The sequence below is a fragment of the Echinops telfairi genome, unplaced genomic scaffold (assembly GCF_000313985.2).
Source record: "Echinops telfairi isolate 266 unplaced genomic scaffold, ASM31398v2 ScPeMD7_7423;HRSCAF=8461, whole genome shotgun sequence".
Taxonomy (NCBI): Eukaryota; Metazoa; Chordata; class Mammalia; order Afrosoricida; family Tenrecidae; genus Echinops; species Echinops telfairi.
The window spans coordinates 8,090-19,291 of NW_022111323.1; the positions used below are offsets into that span (position 1 = coordinate 8,090).

Consider the following 11,202-nt stretch of genomic DNA (forward strand, 5'->3'; position numbering starts at 1 on the left):
TTGTATGTTGTTGCTTGGTTTTGCTCTGTCTTGTTTTTGTGCATGTTATTATCTCCGCAGGTCTGTCTAAATAAGATAGGCTGGATGAACAATTTGGAGGAGAAAACAATGGGACCGACAGTTCCGGGGGCTCATGGTATCTCTGCTTTTAACGTATCAATTATATATAGTTATATATATTATCATTTACTTATATAGAAATTGATATAATATGATATTAGTATAATATAGTATATATAATTATTGAAGTAGACTTCTGGTGCTTTTTCATTGCCTTTTAATTTAAAAAAATTATTATTAATTGGGTGTTAATACATATACTCCAGTTTTGTATATGAGAATTTTACAATTGCTACCATAATCAATTTTCAAACATTCTTTTCCTTCCTGGACACCTCGACATCAATTCCCTTTTGCCACACCCCCTCCCACCAACACTACTATACCCCACCACTATACCCCTCCCCTCCACACTGCCCTAAACTCTTATTTTACTTGCTGTCCCCATAGGTTCATAAATCCTGGGTTTCATATACCGAAAAACAGAAAAATGTATAACACAACTTCAAGAGAGTAACCCCCAATTGCATAACACCTCTGAGATAAACCCTAATATGAAAAATAAAACAACAACAAAGCAAAACAAAAATACAGAAAATGTAAAAACAAGATCAGGTCCAGTGTGCATCATTGGGGGACCAATTGACAAAATTTTAACTGTTAAAGTCAGGATTATTCCTTTGATCTCCGAAACTCATCTCTCTAATGCATTCTATTTAGTAACCACTTTCCTCCCATAACTCAATTATGGATAGAGGGAACTCAGCAGAGGCTTATTTCCTATGTAGTTCCCACAAATGTATCTTGGGCTCCCACTGTCATCCATAGATTTCTGCAAACTAGACTTTCACAATTTAGGGTCTGATACTAATGCCTTCTTTGGATTATATGATTTACAATCATTTGGTGACTGATGATGGTGTGCTTCTTCCATGTGGACTTCCATCTCTTTTAGATGGCTGCTTGTTTGGGGACAAGCTTTTAAGACCCGAGAAACTATTTTATCTGAAAGCTAGGCACTAATTTCTTTGCCACATTTTGCTATAGAACTTATTATCTTCTGTGTTCCCTTCCTGAGGGCGAGTATTGAGCAAGGCCATGGTGTGAGATCTAATTGTTCTTAAATTGGAGCTATTGGGAGCCCAAAGCCCATTCCTGGATCTATGGGGTTTTGTTTGTTTGTTTGTTTTATCTGCCTTTGGATTCCTTTTAAAATCTCTTTATGGTAGAGAGTCTTATCAATCATCCCTCCCAGGGTACAACAATCTTCTGTAAATACATATTGTCAATGATTAGCCCCTGGTTCTAATTTTTTAAAGCCCTGTTAAGAAAGGGATATTGGGCTGATGTAGACTAACTCCATATCACGGTACCTGAACTATTCACTTGTACAGAATCAATCCTTTAGTGACTTGATGCCATTTACACCAACAAAGAGGGTTAATTGTCAGGAAACTTTACAATACAACAAAAGGGTTAATTGTCAGGAAACTTTACAATAATCATCACTGAGAATGTCAGTCACAGGTTTGCCAGAATTATACATATATTAATAGTGTTGATTGGCGGCTTCTCTGGGGCCCCGCCCAGCCCCGCCCAACGAGCGTCTGCTGGGACTCGCCAGTGGTGCGTCCCAGACTGCGCCTGCAAAAGCTTGGGTCGCGAGGCGAAGAAATACCTGGTGGTGCTGGGCGACAAGATCACTACCGACACGGGCTTCATGCGGGGCCATGGGACCTACATGGGGGAGGAGAAGCTCATCGCATTGGTGTCCGGCTCTGTGGAGAGAGTGAACAAGTTGATCTGTGTGAAAGCGCTGAATACCAGGTATAATGGTGAAGTGGAAGACATTGTTGTGGGGAGAATCACAGAGGTTCAACAGAACAGGTGGAAGATGAGACCAACTCCAGACTGGACTCAGTCTTGCTTCTCTCGTCCATGAACCTTCCCGGAGGAGAGCTGAGGCGGCGATCTGCAGAAGATGAGCTTGCAATGAGAGGTTTCTTGCAGGAAGGGGACCTGATTAGTGCCGAGGTACAGGCAGTGTTCTCCGACAGAGCAGTCTCCCTGCACACGAGGAGTTGAAATACGGCAAACTAGGCCAGGGAGTTTTGGTCCAGGTGTCCCCCTCCCTGGTCAAATGGCAAACGACTCATTTCCATGACTTGCCATGCGATGCCTCAGAGAGTCTGGGGAACAATGACGTCATCTGGAACTGTCCGATTCCTGAGCAAAAAGAAGAGGAGGCTTTCCTGCCAACTTGGAGCCTGTATCCCTTGCTGATCGAGAGGTGATATCTCGGCTTCGAAACTGCATTGTCTCCATGGTAACTCAGAGGATGATGCTGTAGGATACCAGCATCCTGTACTACTATGAAGTGTCCCTTCCATATCAGATCAAAGATATCTTAAAGCCAGAAATCATGGAAGAAAATGTGATGGAAACACGCCAGAGGCTGCTAGAACAAGAAGGATGAGGCATCTAAAGGGCACTTGGACCTGGCTGGACCCATTCTTGAAAGTGACGTATCTGGTTTATGGTCCGTTTGAGCGGCTCAGCGAAGAACCGAGAACCTCATCACTGGGTCTGCTCTGGCAGCTGTGGGGTTGCCTCCAGTCCACATCCATGCTTCCTCCTAAGACAAAGGCCAGGGTAGAAGGTGCCCAGTGCGTCTGGCCCCTCTGCTGGGCCCAGCTCCGGCACTCCACTTGCAAGTGGTGTCTGGTCTTTCCGAGCATTCAGTGTTGAAGAGAGCGACGTGGCCTTCTGTCCTGGAATGATGAGGATCCTTTGTCCTCTATTTTTATGCCCTTTAAAATGTAGCGTCCTCCTTGTGTTGTCCCTATGAAAATATGGCATCTCTGACCCAACTCCACATTGTTGTTGTCTTTTACAAACACACACACACACACACACCACCCCGTCAAGTACAAGAACAGCATTCCAGCTGTCATTGAGCACAGGAAAGCTTATCTGGTCAAAGGAAGAATACAGTTAATCAAGCAGTTATTTGCTTGGTTGGAACATTTTCCCCCCCATTGAATGTTCTTTTGTGGTGACCACTGCAAATATTCCTGCCCAGGCTGCCTAAATCTCTATCCTTCCTGTGAGGGGTGGTTTGTAAGAAGCTCTGGTTACTCACAAAAGAGAATGAAGCAGTGTTCCGGGCATAATGAAGTAAGAAAAATAGAAGCAAAAAAGGAAAGGCTGCTTTCTTCCTACAATTGAAGTAGTAACGCATTAACTCGAGTTAATTCAGGGACAAGAGAGAAAAACTAAGTGGAAATATGTAACAAATAAAAACAAATGGGGAATAAAAAATATTAATACAGTGTTGATGTAGCAAGAACATGTTTGTCCACCTACCAACAGTTCAACAATCCTGGTACAGCCGTCTTCCTCTTCCTCAGATACCATGCATTTTTTGACTGTTTATTGTTTACTATAACTGTGTGGTGAGCTATGACAAATTGTACTCATGCAAGGTTATAGCTCTCAGTAAATAATTACAGTACTCAGTTATGAGTTTATAACCTTTCATTTACTCACACAGTGGTTAAGATTAAGATGAATTAGGAAAGATTCATTATAGGATAGTTCTTCTTCAGACTCTTGTTCCAGGGTGAGTTGGCACAGAAAACCTTTTGTATAGCCCCAAGACATACTGTAATCAAAACTTGGAAAGATAAAGGCATTGTTGTTGGTTGTTTTTTTGTTTTTTGGGGGGGGTGTATTCCTTAGATTGCATGAGAAAAGAGAAAAAAATAAGAGGAAGAAAACTTTATTTGGCTGCACTTTCCCGACCATCCTGTTAGCACACTAAGGGTTCGTTACATAACCTTGAATTGTTCAAATTAACCTGTAGCTACAAGATTAATTTTGTAAGCCTACATTTTCTCATTAATTATATAGTGAGTGGGTCAAAAATCACCAGAAGAAATTACTTCCTCTGGTGTGCACCAATTAGCTCAATTAATCAATCATGGAGATGATGGGAGTTGATCCCATGCTTGGAAAGCAACTGTTATCTTTTTTAGACATCCCCTCAATTCTGCCTCTCCTAAAATTTTAGCTTCACCTGTTTGGTTGTTATATGCCTAGAGGTGTCTTCCTACACAGAAACTTAGGCTGCCATTTCTTTGATTCTTAACGTATGACCTTGACAACAACTATTTTGGTATATTAGTGTTCCTGGGGACTATAACACATTTGATCAGTCCCATGATTATGGTGATTCCAGAAAGATGATCAAACTTATCTAGAGAATTGTGGGATACAAAAGACTTTTCCCCAGCTTCTCTACCCCAAATATATGTCAGACCTAGGGCGCTGCTTGCAACTAATGGTAAATGATTGTCAAAGTTATCTCCCTGAAGGCATCAGCCATGGAACAAGCAGAACTTATTGTCTGTCCTGCTATAGGTGGAGCTCACTCCCTGCTGTTAGGGACAGTGAATTGCTTCCCCTGAAAGCTTAGAATAAGCCATCTCCAGCTCAAAGACAATCAAGGCTAGGCCACCAACATGAATCTAGGCTCTGCCCATCTTGTCACATGCATACCCTTAATCCCTCCTCTTCCTATAAGGTGTACACCCCTAGCTCGTCCCCATCCCATTACTGTATTACCTATAGTACAACCTCTTCCTATGATGTATGTCTTTACCTGTAATTAGGGGGCTTGCATGTCCCCCAAGATATTTAAGTCTTGGTTAGAAATAAATTGCTCTCTCTCCTGCCCTCTCATCTCTCACCTCCACGTGTACCACCAAGAGGGGTTGAGGTGAGCATGCTACCATGAAATGTGTCTGACTCCTTTATTTTACTTTCTCTTCTTATTCTCTATGACTTTACTATAACCTTTATATATCTTAACCGTACATTTGCACTTACCAAACCCGTGATAGTATGAGGGGCTGGTTCCCTTCCTCAGAGAATTTAATGCAACATACATCATACACAGCTGGTAGTCAACTGAACAGATATGCAAAGAATTGCCTGGTAGTATATAGGCATCTTGGAATAATTGTCTGGTCAGGGCTTTGGCCTCCGCTACCTCTTGGTTTATGCTGAGCAAATCATCAGAGAAGCCAGAGTATATGAAGAAGAATGTGGCACTAGGTTTGGAAGAAGGCTTGTTAGCAACCGGTGGTAAGCAGATAACACAGCATTGCTTGCTGAAAATGAGGAAGACTTGCTGATAAAAATTAAGGATTGCAGCCTTCAGTAAGGATTACGACTCAATATAAATAAAACCAGAATCCTTACAACTAGACCAGTAGTAACATCATGGTAAATGGAGACAAGTTTGAAGTTGTCTTGCTTGGATCCACAAGCAATGCTCATGGGAGCAGCAGTCAAGAGATCAAAAGACATACTGCATTAGGTAAATGTGCTGCAAAAGACCTCTTTATAGTACTGAAAAACAAGGGTGTTACTTTGAGGGCTAAGGTGCACCTGACCCAAACCATGGTATTTCTTTTCCTTTGCCTCAGATACAGTGAAAGTTGGACACTGAATAATGTAAACCGTGGAAGAATAGATGCATTTGAATTATGGTGCTGGAGAAGAATATTGGAAGTACCATGGGCTGCTAAAAGGACAAACCCATCTGTCTTAGAAGTAGGGCCAGAGTGCTCCTTAGAGGCAAGGACTGTTAGACTTAATCTAATATACATTCATGTTATCAAGGAGAGACAAGTCCCTGGAGAAGGACATTATGGTCGGTAAAGTAGAGGGACAATGAAGAAAAGGTATGCCTTCAAGTAAATGTATTGACACAGTGGCTGCAACAATGTGCTTAAGAATAGGAACAATTGTGATTATGGCACAGGACCGGGCAGTGTTTGGTTTTGTTGTGTATAGGATCACTATGGGCTGGAACCAATTTGATGGCATGTAACAACACCACCTCTGGGCATATTTCAAAGTAGTTATTGCTTAAAAAACACAGCACCATGACCCCATTAGATAACAGAATACTCTCTGGGAATCTATTAGATAGTCTAAGACCAGTCAACTCTGAAGAAGGTATGTATTTGTGACACTTAACTATTTGTTTTCCCTAATAATCCTCCAAGCTTACTAATAATGGCTTCTTATAGTTTAATACAACATGTTTTAGAGGTAGAAAGTATACCTCCCTTCACAGGTCATGGGATTGTTTTATATAAGTGGGAAGATTCTCAGAGTAGAACACCCCTTGAGTGTTTCTGCTTTTAGGTTTCTCGAAATTTTCATTGATGGTTGCATCAAAATTGGCTAAAGTTTGTTTTCTAGTCTCACCTTGATATGCTTCTGTGTGCGATTTCCTGAATTGGCCCGCAGGGAGTTGAGAACACAAGTCAAATCAGGGGCTTCATAGCAAATAAAACAGCTGCCTGTCCAGTTGACCAGTAATACTTTCTAGGAGTGCAGTGAAAGAGAGGAAGGCTCTCAATGAGATGGAGACACAATGACTGCTACAATAGGGTCAAGGATAGGAAAAATTGTGAGAATGACGCAGGCCTGGGTAGTGTTTTGTTCTGTTGTGCATAGGGTCGCTTTGGTCAGAATTGACTCGATGGCACATAACATATCCACACATAAGTGTCTTAGTAGCACAGTAGCTAAATATTTCACCTGATAACCAAAAGTTCTATAGTTCAAACCCACCAGCTGCTTTGTAGGAGAAAGATATGGTGTTTTGCCTTTATAAAGATTTACTGCCTTGAAAAAATCTGTGGTGTCTTATGACATGTCTTTTATCATATGACTGGACAACATTGGGTTTGGCTCTTTCTCTTTTAAAAATACCCTCTGCCATTTAATTAATTCCTACTCAGAGTGACCCCATAGGACAGAGTAAAACCGCCCTTTTGAGTTGTACAGACTTTCTTACAAAAGCAGAAAGTCCCAAAAGACCACTGGTGGAGGCAAACTGCTGACTTACAATCCATTACATAACCAAGGCTCCTTTTATTTATTTTTAATAGCCCCACACAAAGTATATTTTTGTTAGGTGCCATTGAGTCAGTTATGGGGGCTTATTAGGGAAGATAATAGGCTACCACAAGTCAGGATCAATAAACAGTAAAGATATAGTCATTGGTCCATACCAGTGCCTCTCTTCAGCCAGCAGCCAATTCTCTCTCTCTGTTCCTCAGCCTCTCAGCCATGCAGTCCCTTAGCCTCCACCTCCATGGGCCAAAAAATGAGCCCACTGCTCTGATTCACAGTCTCATAGTCTCGGTGCTGCTCTTATGCTGTTTCATGATCTCCTTGCCATGGCCTCTGGTATCAGCCTGTTTTCTTTGCTCTGTTCCATGGTTTCAGTGCTGCAGTCTCTGGTACCTCTGGAATCAGTCTCTGACACTTTAGGCAGAGATGTTGAATGCGCTCCACTGATGGATCTTATGGTGATGGTCCTGGAACTTTTCTCAGTGTTCCTGTTTCTGAGATGGCTTATTCTTATATTCAGGTGTGGTTTTTATCTTTCAGCCAACTATACCTCCAAGGAAGTAAAAGTTGATGATTTGAGTTACGGATAGAGGCTCACAATACATCTCAGCTTAATCCTGTAACAGATAACTCCCTTCAATATGGGATTATAATCACAGGCATAGAACCTAGAACTTACAGAGCATCATAAAAGGAATTATGGCTACCATGGCCATATAAATTGACTATTTCTCAACCATCTACATATTTGTATGTCTAAGTCCATTATTGCAGCTACTGTGTCAAGTATGATGTTATTCTCTAGGGACTGGTTCTTCCTGACAACATGTCTAAAGTAATTGAGAGAAAGTCTCACCATCCTCATTCTTTAAAAAAAAATCATTTTATTGGGGGCTCGTACAATTCTTATCACAATCCATCCATCCATCCATCCATTGTGTTAAGCACATTTGTACATAGTTGCCATCATCATTCTCAAAACAATTGCTTTCTACTTAAGCCCTTGGTATCAACTCCTCGTTTCTTCCCTTCCCTCCCCACTCCCTTGCCACTCCTCTTTGATGTCTTATTCTTGACAAGTAAACCCTATGACTATGAGTTTAAAACTGCTAATCTGTTTGTTGCACCTCACAGATGGGCCTAGAGAAATGCAACTGGATCTCCTCCTTTGAAAAGTGTGATCACCTGATACTCACTTTTTATTGTTTTCTAAAAATAAGTAACCAGAAATTTTTGCATTTCCCTTTTATGGTGCCCGGCTATAAAAAGATATAGCATCTGGGGTCTTAAAGGCTTGACGATAAACAAGTGGCCATCTAGCTCAGAAGCAACAAAGTCCATATGGAAGAAGCACATCCTCATTCTTAAGGAGTATATTGACTGTACTTCTTACAAGACCAATGTTTATTTTTCTGACAATCCATGTGATATAAATATTCATTGTCCACACTATAATTCAAATGTATCAATTATTTTTGGTCCTTATTATTCACTGTACAGCTGTTACATGAATATGAAGTGGCTGAAAATGTGGTGGCTTGGGTGGGGTGCGCCTGAATCCTAAAAGTGAAATCTATACTCTTTAACACTTCAAAGAAGTCTTTTGCAGAAGATTTGCCAAATGCAATATTTGATTCCATGATGGCCATGAGGTTGATTGTGTATCTAAGAAAATAAAATCCTTGAGAACTTCCATCTCTTCTTTCTTTATCATGATATTGTTTATTGCTTTAGTTGTGAGGATTTGTTTTTACATTGACATAATTCATATTGATCCTTGTGAGTAAATTCTTCAAGTCCTGTTCAATTTAAGCCAGCAATATTGTGTCATCTGTATACTAATCCTGATGCTGCTTTCTTCTTTATATAGTTTACATTCTCAGATTATTTGCTCAGGTACAGCTTGAATAACTCTGGACACATACATTTCCTGATTTTAAATTATTCACTATCTTCTTTTGTATTTGGATGACTTTCTCTCCATAGCACAACTAAGTGTTCTGGAATTCCCATTCTTTGCAATATCATCCATAATTTGTTAAGACCGATATATTTGAATGCCTTTGTCTCGTCAGTGAAACAGAAGTAGACATCGTTTTGGTATCCTCTCCTTCCAGGCAAGGTCCATTTCATATCAGCAGTGTGATCCCTCATGCTATGACCTCTTCTAAATTTGACTTGAATTTCTGCCAGCTCCTTGATGGTGTACTGCTGTGACAATTTTTCAATTATTCTAATCTAGTTTTTACTTTCATGTGATATTGTTGTACTTGCTTTTATGTGTCCAGGAGTTCTTGGTCTCCTGAGCCAAAGAATGGATTCACAGATTACAGACAGCAGGCAGAAAGCTTAAAAAGAAAGGAAAGAAAAGCACTTGACACAGCAGATGGGGACTCAAGCTAATTGCCCAGGTTTGGGAGGGGAGAGGGGGCAATAATCAGATGAAGCACTCCATGTTATCTCTGATGTGCTCAACCTCATGCAGGAAGAAGTAGAAGTGAGGCAAGGTTAATTCTTTATATACATTTTTAATTTGCTTTCCTTTTTTAATCACCAACTTTAATTGTAGGAAAATGATTCCCACTTTCTCCAGTTTGCTACTCCCAGATATTATTCCAAGCTTCCACTCCATATAGAACAGCTCATCAAAGTCTGATCTGTTGCTCATCAAGCAAGGATGGGGGGATTTTGTTCCCACTTCTCTGAAAAGTAAGTGGTTTTGTCCTCACTAAGATCCAAAGTTATGAAATCTGCCCAGAGCTGCTTGGCTGTAAGACTTTTCTTCAAGGCACCATTTGGAACCAGCAGGATGCTCATTTCACGATGCTTCTTAGGGGACTGATGGTGATCTTGTTGGTGGTGACAAATTTGTAGAACTGAGCCCAAAACTGCTCCACCTCTTTTGGCTCTGTTAGGAAGTGGAAAAGCACTTCTATCAGGGCTTGGATAGGGAGCCCCAAGCAGAAAGTGGAAAAAGACCCAGTGGGAAGCATTTCGGGCAGCAGGATGTCTGGGGAGGTGATTTAGACAGCCTAGGTTAATTTTAAATCTTAAACTGCTGCCAGCTCAAATAAATGACAGCCATGATAATGTGTTGAAATTTACAAGTGTCTTTATTTGGTTAACTGGACTGCAAGAATCTAAAGGCACTTCTTTAGATTGCATTCTGGAGTGGAGAAAATAGCTAGCTTATGTAGACAAAAAAGCATGGGAACATGAATACATTTTAATTTAAAATCAATCACTTGCAGGACTTTCCGAGCTGGGAGGGGGAAGGAGGCAGGTCATTCAGCAATCAACAAAATGGCTTAACTTTGGTCAGTTTCCCTCAAAACCAGCAGACACACCCCTCCCCAGGCTGATGTTAAACTCCAAAGTCAGCAAACTCATGACTCTTTTTGCCTGCTTACTTCCTTGTCCATGCCTTTGCAAGACCCAGCCGTGGATTGAGCACAACGAGGTTCATGATTGGACCTGAGAAATGTGATCAGACCTGAGATTGGTACATTCATAACCCGAAGACACAGACAGACCATGTCTCCTACATCTGATAAAACCGTCAAAATACAGTTCATTCAGTGGCAGCTCACTAAGTTATCAGGTGCTTTCCTTTCCTTTCTTTTCTAAACAAACATTGTTTTCTGCTTGCTGTTTGTGGTCTGTGAGTCCATTGTTATGTCCGTGAGACCAAGAACCCTCGGACACATCAAAAGCAAGTACAACAATGTTAGTGTTATTACTCAATAATTTCCACATTCTACTGGGTCATGTGTCTTTGTCATGGGCACAGATGTGGATTCTTCCAGTCAGCTGCAAATTCTTGGTATAAACGCATCAGTTTATTGAAATATTTCAATTGGTATTTCTTCAATTCCTGAAGAGTTGATTTTTGCCAAGGCCTTAAGTGCGGCTTCTTTCAATACAGCTGGTTGTTGGTTGTATACTACCTCTTGAAATAATCGAATATAGGGTAACAGTTTTTTTATCCCTAAAATAGGATAACTCTATTTTATCCCTCTTCTTTTGATGCTTCTTTCATCATTTAAATTTTGCTCATAGAATCCTTCAATATTTCAAATTGACACTCAAATTTTTTTCCTCAGTTGTTTCAGTTTGAAAAATGCTGAGTGTGTTCTTTCCTTTAGACTTTCTAACTCCGGGTCTTTGCATATTTCATTTTGATAATGTGATCTGTCTTCTTGAATT

General features: G+C 40.7%; 2 pseudogenes; one reads left to right on the forward strand and one right to left on the reverse strand.

The window, feature by feature from the left end:
- The first annotated feature begins 1,616 nt into the window (after positions 1-1,616).
- On the forward strand, positions 1,617-2,536 carry LOC101651534 (annotated as a pseudogene).
- Positions 2,537-9,433: 6,897 nt separating this feature from the next.
- LOC101651843 lies at positions 9,434-9,989 on the reverse strand (annotated as a pseudogene).
- Positions 9,990-11,202: the final 1,213 nt, after the last annotated feature.